Source organism: Asparagus officinalis, chromosome 7 (genome assembly GCF_001876935.1).
Source record: "Asparagus officinalis chromosome 7, Aspof.V1, whole genome shotgun sequence".
NCBI lineage: Eukaryota > Viridiplantae > Streptophyta > Magnoliopsida > Asparagales > Asparagaceae > Asparagus > Asparagus officinalis.
This window is the reverse complement of record NC_033800.1, coordinates 135,233,263-135,255,066: the sequence shown is the minus strand read 5'-3', so window position 1 is coordinate 135,255,066 and position 21,804 is coordinate 135,233,263.

Below are 21,804 nucleotides of genomic sequence, written 5' to 3'. Positions count from 1 at the left end.
TCTTTTACAATGCATTCTCATTACACATGTCAACACAGTGACGATGGCGGACATAGTAGCATTACTCGATATCCTCATTAACGCTTCGTCATCAATATCTTCCATCTACAATGAGTGAAAAATACATTCTTATACATAGACAAATAATGGAATCGAAATTTAAATTCTAATACTTTTAGCAGATATTCAGTATAGTAAAATTATATAACTACACATAATTTCTTCTTATCAACCACGATCTCATATTCTAAATAAAATCAAACTGTGCCAATATTTTGAGCTAGCCTTCATATACACGAAGGACATCAGCAAGTAAAGATAAACATCTAAATTATGTAAGTATAGAAAACAAAATTGACATTTACAAAAATTTTGGGGAGTAAACTATGGCGTAAATTTACTCAGTTTTTCCTCACAATATTGGAACTCAGACTCTTCTATAATTGCCTACAATTAATAAGTAAATAGTGACAATTTATTAAAATCATATAAAATAAAAAAATTAGGAAACTGAAGGTTGTACCTTATCATCGGTGTGGAGTAGACCCCGATGATCAAAGGAGGAACTTGAACCCCTAAACCAGAGATCAAGGCGGCAGATATGAAGTTCAGATCAGGGAGGAGTTTCGATTACACCGAATCAGAGAAGATCACCTCCATCAACGAAGGCGACATGCACTATGAAAAGCCCCATCATCAGAAAATCGTAGACTTGTAAAACCCCAACATCAGAAAATTCCTTTTGAAATCAAGGGCTACGCTTCATCGAGGTGACCCAGCAGAGATCTAATCGACCTTTCTAGATCGATTTGCTACCGATTGATGCCTCGGCTCCCTGATTTTTCTTTTGAATCGGCGCGAAACGGAGGAGGGAAAGGTAGAAGAGAAGAGGCAACTGAAGATGAGGTGGTGAGGGTATCGACAACGGGTCAAAGCTCTTCACGTGAAGAGAAAAGGAAATGCTGAGCTGGAAGTGGGTGTCAGATTTCCAGCCTAATTCCACTCAAAAATAGTGGAAATGGGGTGTCCAAAAAAGACTACTGTTTGTCAGTATTTTGGCAAACCTTTTCCTTAAAAAAGTGGGAAACAAACGCGGTCTTTGGAATCCAAAAAAAGCCCAAAAAGCTGCTTTTTGTTCCATACCTGCAGTTTTCTTAAAAAATAACCCCAACCAAACAGCCCCTAAGTGTATCGGTGTAAGTCTTTCTGATTACCACCCCATTAAGTCTTTCTCCATGAAACTTATAAAAGCCCTCCAGTATCTCCTCAAGACAATCAAATTACCCATAATCAAGTTCAAGCTCTTAAATCATAGTCTCAGGTTCAAGTTAATTACTTCGTTAATAAAATTTCTAACTTTGGGGCAGACAGGATTATAAGTAGAAAATGGGAGAGGGCGGGAGTTATTATCAGCCTTAAAAGGAAGGTAATTTTGTAATTATCCAACTATATAGTTTACTACTAACTCAACCATGGTTAGCACTTTAGACAGATTTTGTAATGGAGGGACTTACATCAACGAACTCAAAGGATTGGGGGAACTAATGTCAAAGTTTTAATGATTTGAGTGACTAATATTAAATATGCAAAGATTTGAGAGAGCAATATCGGAAAAAACCCATTTCTATTGATTGAATTGGTAGTGGGTTGTTCTAAGCATTGGAAATTTTGATTTCAACATGATTTAGACGTCGAATTTCCATAGAATGTTGAAAACAAGGCTAGAATAACCTACCGCTCTTGCCATCATATTCTGTATATTTTCTCCACGTTAAGGGCTTGGACCACCGAAATATTATCAAATTTTGGTACTTTAGCCGTTGACATGTTTAATTTTGGTCCAAAATTTGTTAGCTAACTGTTGGGCGCAGAGTCACGCCCTCACACTGCCGAAGCGATATCACCCGAGAGAAAGCCCTGGCTTTTATTTTCACAAAAGCTCAAGTCAACCTCTATATTCTCGTTTCACAAAGAAAACAAGAACAAAAGTGATATATCTCAACAAAGTGAGATATACATTCTTCCCAATATTAGATCTAGGTCTGAATATCGAGGAAACCAATAAGCAATAGCCAACATCCAGAAAAAAGAAACAGTAAAGACACGAGATATACGTGGTTCGGCAAACTTTGCTACGTCCACGGGAGGGGTGAAGTGAGATTCCACTATGAGGAGAACACCGACAACTTGTACAACATACAAGCTCGTCCCAAAGATGAAACTATGATTTTTTACCCAAAAGAAATTGACCTATCTCTTATAAAATCTATCCAAGCTTTCTTTTTCTCTCCTCAAGATCTTACCTTTTAGATCTGAAAAACTCTCTGCTTTTTCTCTCGAAACAGCTGCCAAAACTCCTTAGAAAACCCTAGAAACGAGTTCTTATTTATACCAAGAAAACATAGCCCAAAACTGCAGGAAAAAAATCCAAACCGTTATCGGGTGAACAGTGCTGAGACACTGTTCACTGTCTCGGGTGAACAGTGCCGAGACACTGTTCACTATCTCGGGTGAACAGTGTCTCGATCTCGAGTGAACAACGCTGAAACATTATTCACTGTCTCGGGGTGAACAATGCCGAGATACTATTCACTGTCTCGCACTGTTCACGTTCACAATTCTCCACCTCGTACATCATTTGATAAACCTCAAATATTAGACGAACACCAGAAGAAATACCGTGAACATCACCAGAGAGATCTGAAAAAAGGCCAAAACCAGGCCAAACCAGCTGTACCATTAAACCATGGTTGCCTACGTACCCTCTGACCGGGATCAAACTAATCGTAGTTCTGCAATTCTCCATATAGTATCCACCTCACCCCATCACCACACCGAAGGGCCATGCCCTCTTGGGAAGATCAACACGGGCTGATATGAAGCAAGTCTAAGCAATGCTGAACTTGCTACCTGTCACCACATTGGTCAACATGTATGTTGGATTCTCATTCGTTTGCACCTTCATGAGAGAAATATCACCTTCCTATATGACATCGCACATAAAATGATACCTGACGTCGATATGCTTGGTATGAGCATGATGAACTTGATTTTTAGCCAAATGAATCACACTCTGATTATCACACCACAAGTTCACGCTCTCCTGCTCAATCCCCAAATCGTCTAGCAAACCCCACAACCACAATGCTTCATTCACTCCTTTCGCCATGGCCATGTACTCGGCCTCTGTAGTAGATAGTGCCACTGTAGCCTGTAACATCGATCGCCAACTAACTGGAGCACCATATATTCTGAACACATAACCAGTAGTAGATCGACGTCTGTCTAGATCTCCTGCATAATTTGAGTCCACAAACCCATCAATCTGACATGTTGTTTGGGTCAAAAGTTGATTTTATTGCCAACAAACTCATTACAACCGTTTATCGATTATAAGTTCGAAAAAAAGAAAAGTAGATTTTTTTTATAAGATCGACTTATACAATGAAAATAAAAAGAATGCAATTCTTGTCAAATAGCACAACAGTAGTTTATTTCCTATTGTTTGCGTGGGAACTTTGCCTATGCCGGGGATGTGTTAGTCCGTGGACCGTCGCGGATCAGATCCGGTTAACAAAAAAGTTGATCAAAGCTTCTACTTCACGAAGGAAGTAATCGCAGAAGTGGTAATCCAGACCAAGCGAGATTACGACTGTTCTCGAGATCAAGACAAAGATTGATCCGGAGGAAACAGGGTAAGGGTCTCAGATCTCTCGAAATCCACTCTTTATGCACAGGAGATCGCTGAGATCTAGCTAACCCTCTCTAAAATTCGTGTCTATGCACTCACAAAACAAGCAGCACCTCCCCCTCTTGATTATTTTCCCGCCCTGAGAAATGAGCCCCAGGCTTTGTTTGCGTCAGGAACAAGTTCTGTTGTAGAATTCATTATAACTATTTATCGACTACAATAAATATAAAAGAGTGAGGTTCGTACTCTGTAAAACTACTCTTTACAACAAAAATCAAATTACAAGCTCCTTAGAAACAAACGCAGGATCGTTGTTTGGATCGCTGCTTGCATAGGATCTTTGCCTGTGCCGAGGGTGTGTTAGCCCGTGGACCATCAAATCATGAATTCTGATTGAATCGTGAAGGATTTGGGGATTCTTCCTTCATTTAGAAGCAAGAATAGTTTCAGTGAATATCTTATCGAAATAAGATGAACACGATTAAGTCAAAGCTTAGATCTTAAGGAACCTCCAAATTGTTGAAAGGAGATAAACTCTTGAAATTCGCCCAAGCCTTTTGAAAATCTCTGCCCAATTGCTCCCTCTCTTGGATCTTCCCTAAAAAATGCTCAGCCCCCTCTTTTTTTGTAACCGCTTCTCCCGCCTTTAAATGACATGACTCTTGCGGTTATGGGCGTGATTCTCGCTTATAACTGCTCCCCCACGTTCATAGGTGATCCCTAGCAGTTAATAAGCCGTGTGGACCGCACGAAACTCAAGAAAACTGTCAAAAAATACTTTTTTAGCTTCTCGGTGTGCGAGACAGTCTCGCATTTTCGAGACAGTTGTAACTGTCTCGCATTCCTAGACAGTTGCAACTATCTCGCACTTCCGAGATAGTTTGTGCTGTCTCGAGTATTTTAGCTCTAACTTCCTCGTATGATCTCGGAATAAGGTGATCCAAGATGCATTAGAAATCTGGTGAATAGATCTATAACTTTTGTTGTTCAAGATTTTCATATTCTGTATGAATCATGGTCGAAATCTCAGTTCTTGTCTTGTAGTTTCCGAGACAGTTGCATGTGTCTCGAAAACTATATGTTGTATTTTATCTCTAATTCCCACGTACGATCTCGGAATGAGGTGATCCAAGATGCATTGGAAAGCTCGTGAAGAGCTCTACAACCTTACATAGGCTTGTATTTCCAAAATAGTTGTAACTATCTCACATTCTGAGACAGTTGTAACTATCTCGCACTTCAGAGATAGTTTGTACTGTCTCGGCTATTTTGTCTCTAACTCTCTCATTCGATCTCGGAATGAGGTGATACAAGATGCACTTGGAAAGCTCGTGAAGATCTCTACAACCTCCCATAGGTTCACATTTTTGAGATAGTTGTAACTGTCTCACATTTCGAGAGAGTTGTAACTGTCTCGTATTTCCGAGACAGTTTGTGCTATCTTGGATATTTTGACTCTAACTCCCTCATCCAATCTCAGAATAAGGTGATCCAAGATGTATTAGAAAGATGATGAAGAGATCTACAACTTTTTTATTTTGAGCTTCTTCAGATTTGAATCATATCATGGATAAAATATGTAAGACATATTATAGTTTCTGAGACAGTTGCATGTGTCTCGGAAACTTATATGATGTCTGCATTGTTGTTTTGCTTCTAACTCCCTTGTCCAATCTCAGAATAAGGTGATCTAGAATGCGTTGGAAATATCACGAAGAGATCTACAACCTCCTATAGGTGAGACACTCATGGAGTGGGCGAGACAAGCATGGTACTTCGCCCTTTTGTGGGCGAAGCACAACTCCCGGTTGAGTTGTTCCTTTATCGTTTAGCGTGTTTCACAGACTCGTACGTTTCGTCGACTTACTTCATGTGCTTTTTAACTTCTCTACAGTATCAGTTGATCTCTTTTGTCTTAGATAATCCTTCTTGATTTGGATAATAACATTCATCGTCTTTTCTTTATCTCGAGCTATGTGCGAGAACCTATAAGTAGTTTTTTATGCCTACAGATACCCCCTCCAAAGTGTTTCAGCCTTATTCTTTCATAAAAGAGGCTAGAATACTTTAGATATGATACGCCTAGCCGTTAATTCATTGATTTCTTCAACTTTTAGTCTATTTAGTTTTTTATCGGATAGCTGAAATTTTTCCGGTGTTGCGTTTATCGCTTGACCGTTATCAAAATCTTAAACTAAAGCTGGCGTGTTGATTTTTGAATTAGCTCATGTCATTAGGTTAACGTTGAACTAATCACCTTCGTCAGGAGTTTGTATCTGAGTCACGATTGAACTACGTGAATTAATTCCTTGAACTGATGTTTCATCCTGAGCCTTGTTTCGGCGGAATTATCGACTCGTTGGCTGGAGTAGACTTTCATTGCAACGCATTGACTGGTGTTGGGACATGGCAAGCCTAAGTGTGGAGATTGTAAGACCAATTGTTGATGTTGGTTCATCTGCCTGTACGGAGTTTCTCCTGGCGTGGATCGTTATACATTTGTCGGTCTTTTTACTTAATCACAGGGGGATTTTGATTATAGAACTAGTCATTGGAGATGATATGACCACAATCGTTGGAGAGGCTTTTTCGATGTTGTCTTGTGTGCGCAAAACAGTATACCCTACCTCGTATGTCTAAGGCGGGTTCAATTGTCCCGCTTGAAGAAAGGTAGCCTTCGGGCTGAATTTGTGTCTTCCTTTGCGGCTTTGCCTGCTTCCTTGAGTTTGGCAGAGCTTAAACTTTATTATGATTGGTTATCCTACTCAGAATAAATACTTATAGGATTTTTGGTAAATTTTCAGCCATCAACGGATTTGATAAGCCTTTACCGACTACCGTTTGAATCGGGCTAGCATGCAGATTGTTTAAGTCCGTTCTGCATGTAACGTTGTGCTAAGAGAATAAACTCTCTTAGACTTGGTGCTATTATCTTGAATACATAGGTTTGGTCATTTTTGCGAGAACGTACCACCTGGCAACGTGTATTAGACATAGACTTATCTCTAATAAGGGACTGAGATAACGTCCCCCACGTATAAAACATGGATTTGAAATTATTGATGGGTTACGTCTTTTTGGTGAAAAGATGAACCCGACACTGGAGAGGAAGAATTTTATATTCTATCTCTTGGTCTCTTTTTTGTTGATAGAGATGAACCCAATGATAGAGAGGAAGAATTTTATATTCTATCTTCTGGTCTCTTTTTTATTGGTAGAGATGAACCCGATGCTGGAGAGGAATAATTTTATATTCCATCTCCTACTACAAAAGAAACTCAAAGTAGGACCTCCACTTCGAAAATCTAAAGGGTGAAACTAAGAGTGGGATCTCTACTTCAAGAATCGAGAAGATTTAGATAACCCTAACTGTTAAAATGATTGATTATCCAATCTAAAAGTGGATTTCTCATTTATCGAGATGGAATTCCAACTTTGGTCCTAACTGTTTAAACGTTTTACCGAGTGGAAAATGTGTGGAAACCTTTCATTTATCGAGAGGTGATTCCGATTTTGGTCCTAACTGTTTAAAGGTTTGACCGAGTGAAGTTTGAGACGATCCTAACTATTAAAAGGTTTGATCGTTTAATTTGTGGACCTCTTGTTCATGGAAGGAATCGAGGGGGAATTTTGGCTTTAGTCCTAACTATTTAAAGGTTTGACCAAATGAGGATTTGAGACGATACTAACTGTTTAAATGTTTGATCGTTCAATTTGTGGACCTCTCGTTCATGGAAAGAATCGAGAGAGGATTTTTGCTTTGGTCCTAACTGTTTAAAGGTTTGACCAAATAGGAGTTTGAGACGATCCTAACTGTTTAAAGGTTTGATCTTTTCAGTTTGTGGACCTCTCGTCTATGGAAAGAATCGAGAGGGGTTTTTGGCTTTGGTCCTAAATATTTAAATGTTTGACCAAATGGGAATTTAAGATGATCCTAACTACTTAAAGGTTTGATCGTTCAGTTTGTGGACCTCTCATTCATGGAAAGAATCGAGAGGGGATTTTAGCTTTGGTCCTAACTGTTTAAATGTTTGACCAAATGAGAGTTTGAGATGATCCTAACTGTTTAAAGGTTTGATCGTTTAGTTTGTGGATCTCTCGTCCATGGAAAGAATCGAGAGGGGTTTTTGTCTTTGGTCCTAACTCTTTAAATGTTTGACCAAATGGGAATTTAAAACGATCCTAACTGTTTAAAGGTTTGATCGCTTAATTTGTAAGCGGTCCTCTCGTTCATGGAAGGAATCGAGAGGGGATTTTGGATTTGGTCCTAACTGTTTAAAGGTTTGACTAAATAAGAAGTGGGAGTAGGGTACAAATAACAGTGAGAATGTTGACTTGTAAAAATCACTCGGTGGGGGTTTTCGGTGTCAAGTGGCTAGGATTTAACACGAAGGGGTTTGATAATCCCTATGGATCAGCAGATTGAAATTTTGGATGTCGTGTCAGGACTTCAACAGTAGGACTGTTAAAGGCTTAAACACAGTGGGAGTTTGAATGGATTCAACCGTGAAGAATTTTGATGGACCCACCGTTAATTAATTTGATCAGTAAGGGATTTTATGATGGAGGGTCGTGAATCATTAAGCACTCCACAATTACTCCGTAGGAGTCTCGTGAGGAAAGATTGACCCGATGAAGTCATTGAATCTCATCTCAACAAAAGAGTGCTCCGAAAGTCACTGTAGGAGGGTTTTAATCATCTTGGAAATGATTAAATAGCCACAGTGGGAGGTTCTTAATCAGGAGGGTTTTAATCATCTTGGAAATGATTAAATAGCCACAGTGGGAGGTTCTTAATCATGATTAAGAATGAATTATTCTGATGCCACAGTGGGAGGTTCTTAATCATGATTAAGAATGAATTATTCTGATGATTGGTTTTCACCTTGAATAATGAATTAGTTTTGGATTATCCTTAAAAATACCATGTGTAGTATTCTCCATGAACTTCTCATTAGAATGAATTGAGGTATTCCACCCCTAGCTCTTTGGCGAATCTAAGTCCAATTATATCCGGCCATATTGTTGGGTTATCCTTAAGAATATTAAGAGTAATATTCTCCAGGAACTTCCCGTTATTGAAAATAAAAGAGTAGTTTAACCTCGTATACCCGTCGGAGGAAAAGGAGAAACGGTTTATACTCTTATACTCGTTGGAGTTACATGAAGAAGTAGTTTATACTCGTATACGTATCGGAGTCAGGGGAAACAGTTTATACTCGTGCACCCAATGGAGTTGTATGGAGTCCTTATTTAGCTTGTTTTCCTGTTATGACACCGGAGTTAATTAAGGCTTGAATTTTGTTTTTGAGGCCGAAACAAACCTTGGTGGGATGAAAAATCCTTCTGTGGTATGCACAGTAGTTTGGATCTGTAATCATCTTAGCACCCTCCTAATCTTTAATAGGTGGTAGCTCGATTTTGTCATTAGCAAAGAGGTATTTCAAGATGTCTGGAACTTCATCATCTTTAAAAGAATACTCCTTCTGGAACTTCGGGTCGGGAGTCTTCTGTTGCCTCCAGGGTTGCTGTTGTGATGTTTGATTGGCACTCACAACGGTTGCAGGTGTCACCGGTTGGCTTCTCTCAGCTTTCTTTCTTTTAAGAAAGCGTTCTGCTTGTTCGCCACATAATTTAACTCTTTCCAAGTGGTTGAAGGCACGACCCCCAGGGCTTCCAGGACATCGATGGAAAAATTGTTGTAGTATATCTGCAGGATGAACTCCTCTGTGACAGGATCTCTGCAATGCATAGCCTTGTTATGAAAGCGCTTGACAAAATTATCAACTGACTCTCCGTCTTTTTGTTTCTCATCCAGTAGAGTTTCGATTGACACTTTGGTGTCATCATCGAAGAAATTGCCGAGGAACAAACTTTTTATGTCATCCCAGCAGTTGACGCTATCAGGTTTGAGACGTCGGTACCAATCGAAGGCGTGCCCACGAAGGAGGCTAATGAATGACCGGACCATCAAAGCCTCATTTTCAAAGATCACACCTAAGCAAGACTTGAAATAAATCAAGTGCTAAGTAGGTGAGCCCTTCCCGTCAAATGTTGTGAAGTTAATCAGATTGAATTTTGCCAGGTACGGTATTGAATCCCATTCTCTTGGATAGGGACACGAAATACCCGTCTTCTTTACTTCCTAAGCGGACATCAAAGCATTAACTTTGTTTTCAAGGTCTTGCATTTTCTTATCCTCATCTTCATCTCTCTTTGAGTGATGTTGAGCAGAAATAATTAAGACACATCTAGTATTATTAAGAGGTGCAATTGAACCACCTTCAATATTATTGTTGGGATGATTCGTTGAACCACCCCCAGTGTTATTGTCATTGGGAGGTGTATCAGCCATAATGACTTCGTCCACTTCTGGATCGTTGTCATCTATAGTATTCTGAGTGTGGCGGTTGGATTCAGCTTGCTGACTAGACTCAGGAGGTTAAAGCCGTTGAGCTTGCAATTCTCTTATTTGTTAGATAGCCAACTCCATCTCCGTCTTCATCTCAGCTCTAATTTCTTCACGTTGCTTGGCTAGAGCTTCTTGAAGCATTTGAGCAAACTGATCAGGAGTGATTGTGAACATTTTTTTGGTTTTCCTCGTGCTAGACATTGTATCATCAGAAGCGATTGCAGAACAAGTGTCCGAAAGTTCATCCTCTCCTTCATGCATTCTCTTGTAATCCCTACGTTTGATGGCTCCTAACTGGAGTCGAGACATCCGTTGAGCAATTCCTGGATTGACTTTTCCTCCCGGGGAAAAGTCAGGATTTAAGTCACTTGAATGCCGCTTAGACTTTCCTTTATCAACCATATTGATGGTGACTTCAGAGAATTCGTCATCTTGGACAGCTGATCTTCTCTTACGGAAATGTCTCGACTTGGGCTTCGACATTTTGGTAAAAAGCCTCTGGAACACTGAGACTCTTTATGGGATGGTTTCTCATTTGGAGTAGTCACATTCCAACAATACTATTCTAATGAATTGCTGACAAAAACAATGAGAGCTCATTTCTCGAACAATCCTCTTTCGGGATTTGTTTACACCCTCAGCTTGATAGTACAACTCATCGGTATGATTGCTGGAGTACCATATCGTCTGTTGGTGTGACCTTTCAGGTATAGCGCTGTCTTTTGGTGGACACGCCTTCTTCTGGAAATGTAAATTCTTGTTAGCATTCTTAGGAGTCACATGTTTAGAACCACCCCTTTGCGAGTGTGGGGTCTTAACAGGCTTCTTAGCTTTGATATGAACCCCCAAGCGGGTAGAAATCAGGATTTTCCCAACTTGGGATTGCTTTAGGTTGGTGGGAGGATGCGTACGACCCCCAGCCTAACAAGTCATTTGGATTTTATTCACCGGACCCAAGCGTTCCTTGACCAGAGCTTTGCCTCGATCTTCGTGCAAAGGACCAAGGCGATCCACCATTATGATTTTAACCTTTGACAGGTCAGGGTTGACCCAAGGCTTCATTGATGGTATAGCAGATGTATTTAGAGCAGACAGACGAGGAGCGTATGTCGACGGAGTCGAAGGATTAACTTCGAGGGCTGTTCTTTGGGCGAGACACTTGCTAGTGTCTCGGATAAAGTCTCTTTGGGCGAGACAATTGAGACTATCTCAGACAAAGGCACTTTGGGTGAGTAGTCTCCACTGTCTCGATCAAAGAGTTGAGTCTTGACGGCCTCTGAATGCTGATTTTGCATAACTTCGGACTTTGGAATCCAAACTTTGAGGAGTTTTGGTAGTTCTTTGGCCACCATTTCCTTCTTCCTTTCTTGTATTTGTCGTACCAGGGCACGGGCACGAGCGACATTTGCACGACGCTTCTGGATGCGTTCCTTAAAGGTCGAACAGACTCTTTTGATAAGAACTCATTCCTCCGTCGTAAGTTTAGTAGAGATGTGAGTGGTTTGTCGTTGAGACGACTGGACCACTTGATGTTTCCTTGACTTTAGGTCGGCGTAGTAACGAACCCGTCGGTTTGTTCCAAGGACTTAGCCATTTGACGAGCGCGGCGCTAACGTTATCTCTGACGAGCCCTCTTCGTCAGTGCCAATAGGCTTTGATTCAATGACTCCATAATTGGAGTAGAGTCATTGTGAGCAGAGGTGTTGCTGTTGGCCTTCTTGTTTTGATGATGTTTAACAAACAATTTACATCTAATATTGTTCGTCTAGTATTTGTGTTTTATATTTATTCTAGGCAAACAATATGTTGGAGGATGGATGGAATAGAGCTTCAACGATCATATCCAAAGGAGGTTGGCGGAATGTCGGTGAAGCCTTGCTATTCAAAGTTCAAGATCCAAGTTAAAGCTTCATCCGCGAGATTACCTAGAAGAGCTTATTGAAGATCAAGATCTAGCTTGAGTAATTTAGTTTAGGATTTATATTATGTGTGTTATATACTCTAAGCTCAATTATCTATACACACACATTTATTGGTTTCTTCGTATATATATATATATATATATATATATACATAAGTTTTGGTTTCTATGCATATATATAGTTATATATATACATACATATGTTTTGAGTTTTTATGGTTATATATATGAAATTCTATATTTCATATTTTCTATTATGTTTTTGAAAACATTGCATAAAATATGCAATTTTGTGAAAATATTGTATTCTTAGTTTATAAACTTCAATATCAGTTTATACATGTTTTACTAAGTCTACAAAAACATTTCACAAAGTTTCAAAAGTTGGTTTATGTCAAAACATCAAAATTCAAGTATCTCATATTTTCATGTTTTGGATTATTTTGCAAAATGATGATATTTCTCATTTGGGAAGTCTTTTTAGAAAACCAGTTTTTGTAGCATGTGTATTATCATGTCTACAATCATTCCCCAAAGTTTTACATTTTTCTGAATTTATTTGATATTTTTAAACAGTGTTTTAAAATCAGCTCTAAAACCGATTTTTCTGGAAATGTCAGTTTTCGGTCGACCGGTACGGTCGACCGGTCAATTGACCATTCGTCAGTATTTTTCCAGAGAGTCGTCGGTCGACCGGTCCGGTCGACCGAGAGCTCAAATCGGTCGACCTACAGAATTTCCGGTCGACCGACGTTAGTCCAGAAAATTTTCTTCGTGTTTTTGCTCTCATCGGTTGACCGCCGAAATTTTCGGTCGACCGACTATATGACCGTTGCACTCTAACGGCTATTTTCTGAGCTGATGTTTTCTGGGGGTTTTGGTTATTTTGCTCTGGTTTTTACTGATGTTTTGGGTGACTATATATACCCCCTTGCTCTCATCTTTCATAACCAACCAAGAGAGTTTTTAATCAAGTTTGATAAAGTTTTTAACAAGGGTTTTAGTTTGGTTTAAGTGTGTTTAAAAAGCTTTTAAGCAAATTAAGAGTTTGTTTTGGTGAATCAAATTCCACAAGAGCTTGAGGAGATTATCTATTGAAGTTTGAGCTTCCAACTATCATCCCTCCATCTCTTGTTATCAAATTGAGAAGTTTTCTAAACTCAAACTCTAGCTTTACGTCGGTCGACCGGTCCGGTCGACCGATGAAAATTTTCGGTCGACCGACGAATTTTCCGGTCGACCGACGAGTGTTCCTTCAGCTTCCAACGGCTAGTTTTTTGACCGTTGCCTTGGGGCTGTTTTGTCTTTTGCTCTGGTTTGTTGGCTGAGTTGTGAGAGGGTATAAATACCCCATTGTCTTCAACTCTCAAACCAATTAAGAAATGTTTTAAAAGAAAAGAAAAGTTTAAGCAAGGGTTTAGGGTTTTACTGTTTGTTTTGAGTTTGGGTTTCTGTTTACAAAGGAGGAAGTTTTCACTGCAGATTGAGGGATTCATTCTCAATCCCCTTCATCCTCTTCTTTGTGTTCTTAGAGAAGTTTTCTAACTCTTTTCTCTAGCAATTTCATTATTGATTTTCATATTCTTATTATTGCTAGTTTGTTAATTGAGTTAGATTTTATTTTACTCATTGTTACACACACCCACATTGAGCTTTTAGTATTTACATACATAGTATAGTTGGGTGGTGAGAGATTGTAACTTTGATTTGTGCTTTCATTGTGTTCTCATCTATTGTAGAGAACAAATTTATATTTGTTACATTGTGAGTGTTGTAAGGTTTTCGGTGAGCTAGAAACCGAGTGTGTAGTGAGGTTTTCGGTGAGCTAGAAACCGAGTGTGTTGTGAAGTTTTCGGTGAACTAGAAAACCGATTGTGAGGAGTGACGTTGATCGGTGAGCGTTGAAAACCGATACTGTGAGGTGTAAACGTTATTCGGGTGAACGTAGAAAACCCGGTTGATAGTGGATTTCTCCCCGGGAGTGGGGAGCGGAGACGTAGGACGGAAGGTCCGAACTCCGTGATCATATTGCTTGTTTGAGTGTGCTTTGGCGTTCATTCATATTTATGTTCATATCTTATATCGCCATTGTCATTAGCTCATTATCTATATCATCCACTATCTTGTTTAGATTGTTTACCCTTTGTGTTAGTTTATATATCCTTGCATATATTTCACTATATGCCTCTTTGCTAGGATATATCATATTGTATTTTGCTTATCCTAGTTCATATATATATTGTTGCATTTCATACTTGCTAGGATATCTTGTTAATTAATTTTAATTGGCATTTAATCGGATTAGATTAGCATAAGACCCTAATCACCCCCCCTCTAGGGTCTAACAGTTGCGAGTAAAATCCTCAGCAACAATCAGACGAGAGTCTTCACCCGTAGTATTCGACGGAGTTGAAAATTTGTAAACCCTCTTAGAAGATGAAATCTTTCTGCATTTGTGAGGTAAGGAAGATTTTGCAGATGAGGATGACAAATACTCCTCAAACTTTGCTTGGTTGAATTCGTACTCGACCGTGGATTCAATCGATATCTTAATCGGTTGCGACACGATGGTCTCAACAGCGAGACCGTTGGCTCCCACTGTGGTCACCAGTTTGTTTGCATCAGGAACAAGTTCTGTTGTAAAATTTATTATAACTATTTATCGATTACAATGAATATAAAAGAGTGAGCTTTGTACTTTGTAAAACTACTCTTTACAACAAAAATCAAATTACAAGCTCCTTAGAAACAAACGTAGGATCGTTGTTTGGATCGCTGCTTGCGCGGGATCTTTGCCTGTGTCGGGGTGCGTTAGCCCGTGGACCATCAAATCATGAATTCTGATTGAATCGTGAAGGATTTGGGGATTCTTCCTTCATTTAGAAGCAAGAATAGTTTCAGTGAATATCTTATTGAAATAAGATGAACACGATCAAGTCAAAGCTTAGATCTTAAGGAACCTCTGAATTGTTAAAAGGAGATGAACTCTTGAAATTTGCCCAAGCCTTTTGAAAATCTATGCCTAATTGTTCCGCTCCAAAATGCTCAGCCCCTCTTTTTTTTTGTAACCACTTCTCCCACCTTTAAATGACATGACTCTTGCGGTTATGGGCGTGATTCTCGCTTATAACTGCTTCCCCCACGTTCATAGGTGATCCCTAGCAGTTAATAAGCCGTGTGGACCACACAAAACTCAAGAAAATATCAAAAAACACATCTTTAGTTTCTCAGTGTGTGAGACAGTCTCGTATTTCTAAGACAGTTGTAACTATCTCGCATTCCAAGATAGTTGTAAATGTCTCGCATTCCGAGACAGTTGCAACTGTCTCGCACTTCCGAGACAGTTTGTACTGTCTTGGGTATTTTGACTCTAACTTACTCGTCCAATCTCAGAATAAGGTGATCCAAGATGTGTTAGAAATCTGGTGGAGAGATCTACAATTCTCGTCCAATCTCAGAATGAGGTGATCCAAGATACGTTGGAAATCTCGTGAAGAGCTCTACAACATCCCATAGGTTCACATTTTTGAGACAGCTGTAACTGTCTCGCATTGCGAGACAGTTACAACTGTTTTGCACTTTCGAGACAGTTTGTGCTATCTCGGGTATTTTGACTCTAACTCCCTCATACGATTTCGGAATGAGGTGATCGAAGATGCGTTGGAAAGATGACGAAGAGATCTATAACTTTTATATTTGAGCTTCTTCAGATTTGAATCACATAATGGCTAAAATATGTGAGACATATTATAGTTTCTGAGACAGTTGCATGTGTCTTGGAAACCTATATGATGTATGTATTGTTGTTTTGCTTCTAACTCTCTTGTCCGATCTCGGAATGAGGTGATCTAGGATGTGTTAGAAATCTCGCGAAGAGATCTACAACCTCTCATAGGCGAGACACTCATGGAGTGGGAGAGATATACATGGTACTTCGCCCTTTTGTGGGCGAATCACAACTCTCGGTTGAATTGTTCCTTTATCGTTTAGCGTGTTTCACAGACTCATACGCTTCATCGATTTAGTTCATGTGCTTTTTAACTTCTCTACAGTTTTAGATGATCTTCTTTGACTCAAATAATCCTCCTTGACTCGGATAATAACATTCATCGTCTTTTCTTCATCTCGAGCTATGTGCAAGAACCTATAAGCAATTTTTTATGCCTACATGCTTGTATTCATAAGCTTCGGTTGGGGGGTTTTCGGATAAGAATAATGGATTCAACCTTATCTTTATTTAATAGCCGTGTAACCATGTTTGGAGATGATATCTAGGTAGTTAGGAACCTCTGGAACAGAAGAAATCCCGTGAAAACCCGTTAAAAACCTAAAAATGCGTTTTGGCTTAAACCTGGCCGAATCGAATACAAAGCGAACTAAACCGGTTCGGGTCAAGTGTGAACCACCATTTGGTGGCTCGACCTTGGCTGAGCCACCAATTGGTGGCTCAGCCATGGGCCGAGCCACTGGTTCTTGGCCGAGTCGTTTCGATGCGACTCGACCGCCAGCGGCTATTTTAGTCTTCCGGGGTTTGACTTGTTTCATCGTTACGCGTATTTCATTGTTTTATTAACTTGTATGCTTAATGATTTGTTTCATGCATTTTGGTAACATGGAGACGGCCGACGAGCGCGCAGGCCACTTGGTTCGTCGTTTTGATGGCGATAAGCGTACTGGCCACTTAGAGCTGGCTGACGAGTGCGCGGGCCACTTGGAGGTGGCTGGTGAGCGCACGGGCTAGTTGTTTTTCCATTCCGATGGCCGATGAGCATACGGGACATTTGGAGCTGGCTGACGAGTGCGCGGGCCACTTAGAGGTGGCCGGTGAGCACACAGGTCACTTGATTTGCCGTTTTAGTGGCCGATGAGCGTGCGGACCACTTGGGGTGGCTGGTGAGCGTACGGGCCAGTCGTTTTGCCATTCCGATGGACGATGAGTGTACGGCCCACTTAGAGCTGGCTGATGAGTGTGCGGGTCACTTAGAGGTGGCCGATGAGCGCACGAGTCACTTGGTTTGCCGTTTTAGTGGCCGATGAGTGTGCGGGCCACATAGAGGTGGCCGGTGAGCACGTGGGCCACTCGAATAAACCTCCTTGACTTGGATGATGACGTTTATCGTCTCCTTTTTGTCTGGAGCTGCATGCGGGAACCTATAGGTATTTTTAGACGTCTACACATGTATCTCTACCAAAACACAGACCAGTATCAGCGGTACCCTTCATGTACCTCAAGACCCATTTCACTGCTTCCCAATACGCCTTTCCCGAATTCACTATGAGCCTACTGACGACACTAACCCTGTATGAAATATCTAGACGTGTACACATCATTGCATACATTAAACTGCCAACTATACTAGCATAAGGTACATCCTCCATGTGTGCATTCTCTTCCACTGTAGTAGGAGATTGTTTACCTGAGAGCCTGAAGTGTGGAGCCAATGGAGTCACCACCGGCTTAGCACTTCGCATCCCAAACCTTGTGATAACCTGCTCAATGTAGCCCTTCTGACTCAAAAATAATCACTGATTTGCCCGCTCTCTTCTTATCTTCATACCTAGTATTTTCTTAGCAACACCCATGTCCTTCATCTCAAAACCTTTACCAAGTTGAGATTTCAGCCTATCTATTTCCACCTTGCTTCTCGAAGCAATAATCATGTCATCCACATAAAAGAAGATAGATATAATTACCTCCACGAAGCTTCTGAATGTAGACACAACAATCATAGTCGCTTCTGGAAAACCCATGCTTCAGCATGAATGAGTCAAATCGCTTGTACCACTGCCAAGGAGATTGTTTCAATCCATAAAGTGACTTTCTCAAGCGACATACATGATGCTCCTTATCCTCAACCTTGTAGTCCTCAGGTTAATGCATATAGATCTCTTCATACAAGTCTCCATGCAAGAAGGTCATTTCGATATCGAGTTGTTCCAGCTCAAGATTACCATGAGTAACAATACTCAATAGCACCCGAGTAGAAGTGTGTTTCACCACCGAAAAAAAGATCTCATTATAATCCACACCCTCTCTTTGTGCAAACCCCTTAGCCACTAGCCTAGCCTTATACCTTGTACCACCAAGCTCTGAAGGATCATCCTTTCTTTTGTATACCCACTTACAACCAATAGCTTTTCTCCCTACGGGCAATGGGATTACTTCCCATGTTTGGTTCTTTAGGAGAGATTTCATCTCCTCCCTCATCATAGCCAACCAACTCTCACCATCTCTATCCCGAATAGCTTCCTTGAAGGTGACCGGCTCATCATCTTCCACCGAGAGTGTGTATTCAACCAAATTAACCTGCCCATAATGCTTCAGGAGTTGATCAGACCCCAGCTTCAATACCTACTTGTATGCTCTCCTTGGCTTAGTGGATGCCAAATTATCCTCGAGTTGTTGTTGTTATAGTGCATGTGTATTATCCTACTAAATCTCTTCCTGTTCAAGCTCATCATCTTCATGATCCTCCTCTTGAAAATGACTAGAACCTGGTTGGTCCTTAGGCTCTATTTCAATCACCTGGGACTTTGAAGTCACAACAATCCTAACACCATCATCCTTGGTCGTCCTAGCAATCATGAATTTCTCATCAAAGGTAATACTGATCACGAACTTCGAATCTTCTATACACCAAAAGCGATAGCCTTTTACACCCTTTGCATACCAAAGGAATATTATCTTCTTGGCCCTCGCATCAAGCTTTCCCTCGTTGACGTGATAGTAGGCGATACACCTAAAAACCTGAGCCTATCATAATCTGCATGCTCCCCTGACCATACCATATAAGCTGTATCACCATACAATATCGAATGGGGAGAACGGTTCACAATGTAACAAGCTGTAGCCACCGCTTCTGCCCATAATTCTTTGCCCAATCCAACATATGATCGCATACTCATTGCTTTCTCCTAAAATATTTGGTTTAGTCTTTATGTGACTCATTCTGCTGTTTTGTAGATCTGACTGTCCAGTGTCTAGTAATACTCTCCTGATTACAGAACTCCTTGAAAGAATCATTTGTATACTCTGTACCGTTATCAGATCTTAGTATCTTCAATTTCTTCCATATCCTGATCTCAACCATTGCCTTCCACTTCTTGAATGTCTCGAACACCTCATTCTTATGCTTCAGAAAATAAATCCAAGCATACCTAGAATAATCATCTATGAACAAGCTAAAATATCTAGAATCACCCTTAGAAGTTGTCTGAGCCAGACCCCACACATCTGTGTGCACATAATCTAATATACCTCTGCTCTTATACTTGCTTCTCAAAAACTGGACCCTGTGCGCCTTTCCGTATACACAATCCTCACAAAAATCCATGCAATGTTTCTTCAGATTCTTTAGCAAACCCTTTTTACCAAGCAAATCTAGACCCTTCTCTGACATGTGCCCAGGCTGCCTATGCCATAACCGTGTGTGCTCACATGGGTCTCCACCACTTCCATCAGTTCTAATTGTTGGATTCTCTATCACCGTCGTACCCGAGAGAGTATATAGATTACCATGACGAACATCCTTCATCACTACTAGGGAACCTTAAATAATCTTCTTCACTTCGTTCTCTGTAACAATCTACAGCCACCAGAGTCCAAAGTACCAACTGAGATAAGATTCTTCCGTAAGTCAGGAATGCGCCTCACATCCGTCAGGGTTCTGACCACTCTATCATGCATCTTAATTTTGATATCACCTAACCCTACCATTTTACAAACATGGTTGTTCCCTATCAGTATGGTTCCACCGTTAATGCTTCTGTAGGTAGTAAACAACTTCCTATTTAGGCACATATGGTAAGAGCAATCTGAATCAAGAATCCACTTCCCGGAGATATCATCACCACCCGTGACGACATAGCATTCATTCTCGCTCCATTCCTCTGAAACGTAGCTCGCCTCTTCCTTGCCTTCTCTCCTCTCAGTCTTGTTGTTTTTCTTTCCACCTACTCTCTTATTAGGACAATCGACCTTGAAATGCCCTAGCTCACCGCATTTGAAACACGGTCTTCCCGCAAGAGGTCTCGATTTTGATCTAGACTTTCCTCCCTTGCCTTTTCCTTGCTCATTGCCCCTTCCTCATGCAAATAGTCCCTGATCTTGCTCCTTGTTACCACTAGTGGCCATGCCACTAGTTGTAATTTTCCAAAGATCATCCGTCAGAAGCGCTATTCTAGTCTCATTCATCTTTAAATTATCACCCACAAGTATCAGTGTTTGAACCATATTTTCATAGGACTTCAGTAAAGAAAGAAGTAGTAGAAGCGCTTGATCCTCGTCTTCTACTGTCACATTAATGTCCTTCAAGTCCGATATGATCCTATCAAACTTGTTGATGTACTCCCGGATTGATGAGCCTTCCTCCATCTTGCATGTATACAATTTGGATTTTAAGTAGATCTGATTAGTTAGACTCTTCGTCATGAAGGTACACTCTAACTTTGACCACACGCCCGCAACCGTTTCCTCTCTATCCACCAAGAAAGCTACATCCCTCTCAAGGCATAGGATAATCGACGCTCATTCTTCGAGATCTAACTTTTCACAATCCTCATTTGACATATCTTTGCGCTTCTTCTCTTTTCCTACCAAAGCCTTGTATAATTTCTGCGAAATCAATGAGTTTTTCATCTGCATCATCCAATAGGAAAAATCATTCTTCACATTGAATTTTTTAATCTCATACTTTTCAACTTTAACTGTTTACTTGTAGACGCCATTCTCCACTTGTTTTAGTAAATCGTTTCTCTCAGGAAATCCAGCAAATACATTGTGTGCACCACACAATACCCAAAACACCACCTCAAATCGGGAGCTTTACCACCGTCAATCTGGTCAACCTGGCTCTGATACCAATTGTTGGGCGCAGAGTCACGCCCTCACGCCGCAGAAGCGATACCACCCAAGAGAAAGCTCTGGCTTTTGTTTTTACAAAAGCTCAAGCCAACTTCTATATTCCCGTTTCACAAAGGAAACAAGAACAGAAGTAATATATCTCAATAAAGTGGGATATACACTCTTCTCAATATTAGATCTAGGTCTGAATATCGAGGAAACCAACAAGCAATAGTCAACAACCAGAAAACAGTAACGACATGAGATTTACGTGGTTCGGCAAGCTTGCCTACGTCCACGGGAGGGGTGAAGGGAGATTCCGCTATGAGGAGAACACCGAAGACTTTTACAACACCCAAGCTCGTCGCAAAGATGAAGCTATGATTTTTTTACCCAAATAAATTGACATCTCTCTTGTAAAATCTCTCGAAGCTCTCTCTTTTTCTCTCCTCAAGAGCTCACCTTTTAGATCTGAAAAAATCTCTGCTTTTTCTCTCAAAATAGCTGCCAAAACCACTTAGAAAACCCTAGGAACGAGTTCCCATTTATATCAAGAAAACAAGCCCCAAAACTGTGTTTCCTCTCCATCCACCAAGAAAGCAACATCCCTCTCAAGGCATAGGATAATCGACGCTCGTGCTTCGATATCTAACTCTTCCTAATTCTCATCTGATATATCTTTGTGCTTCTTCTCTTTTCCTACCAAAGCCGTATGCAATTTTTGCGAAATCAACGAGTTTTTCATCTGCATCCTCCAATAGGAAAAATCATTCTTCCCATTGAATTTTTTAATCTCATACTTTCTCACTTTAATTGTTTTACTTGTAGACATCATTCTCTGCTTGTTTTAGTAAACCGCTTTTCTCAGGAATTCCAACAAATACCTTGTGTGCACCACACAATACTCAAAATACCACCTCAAATCGGAAGCTTTACCA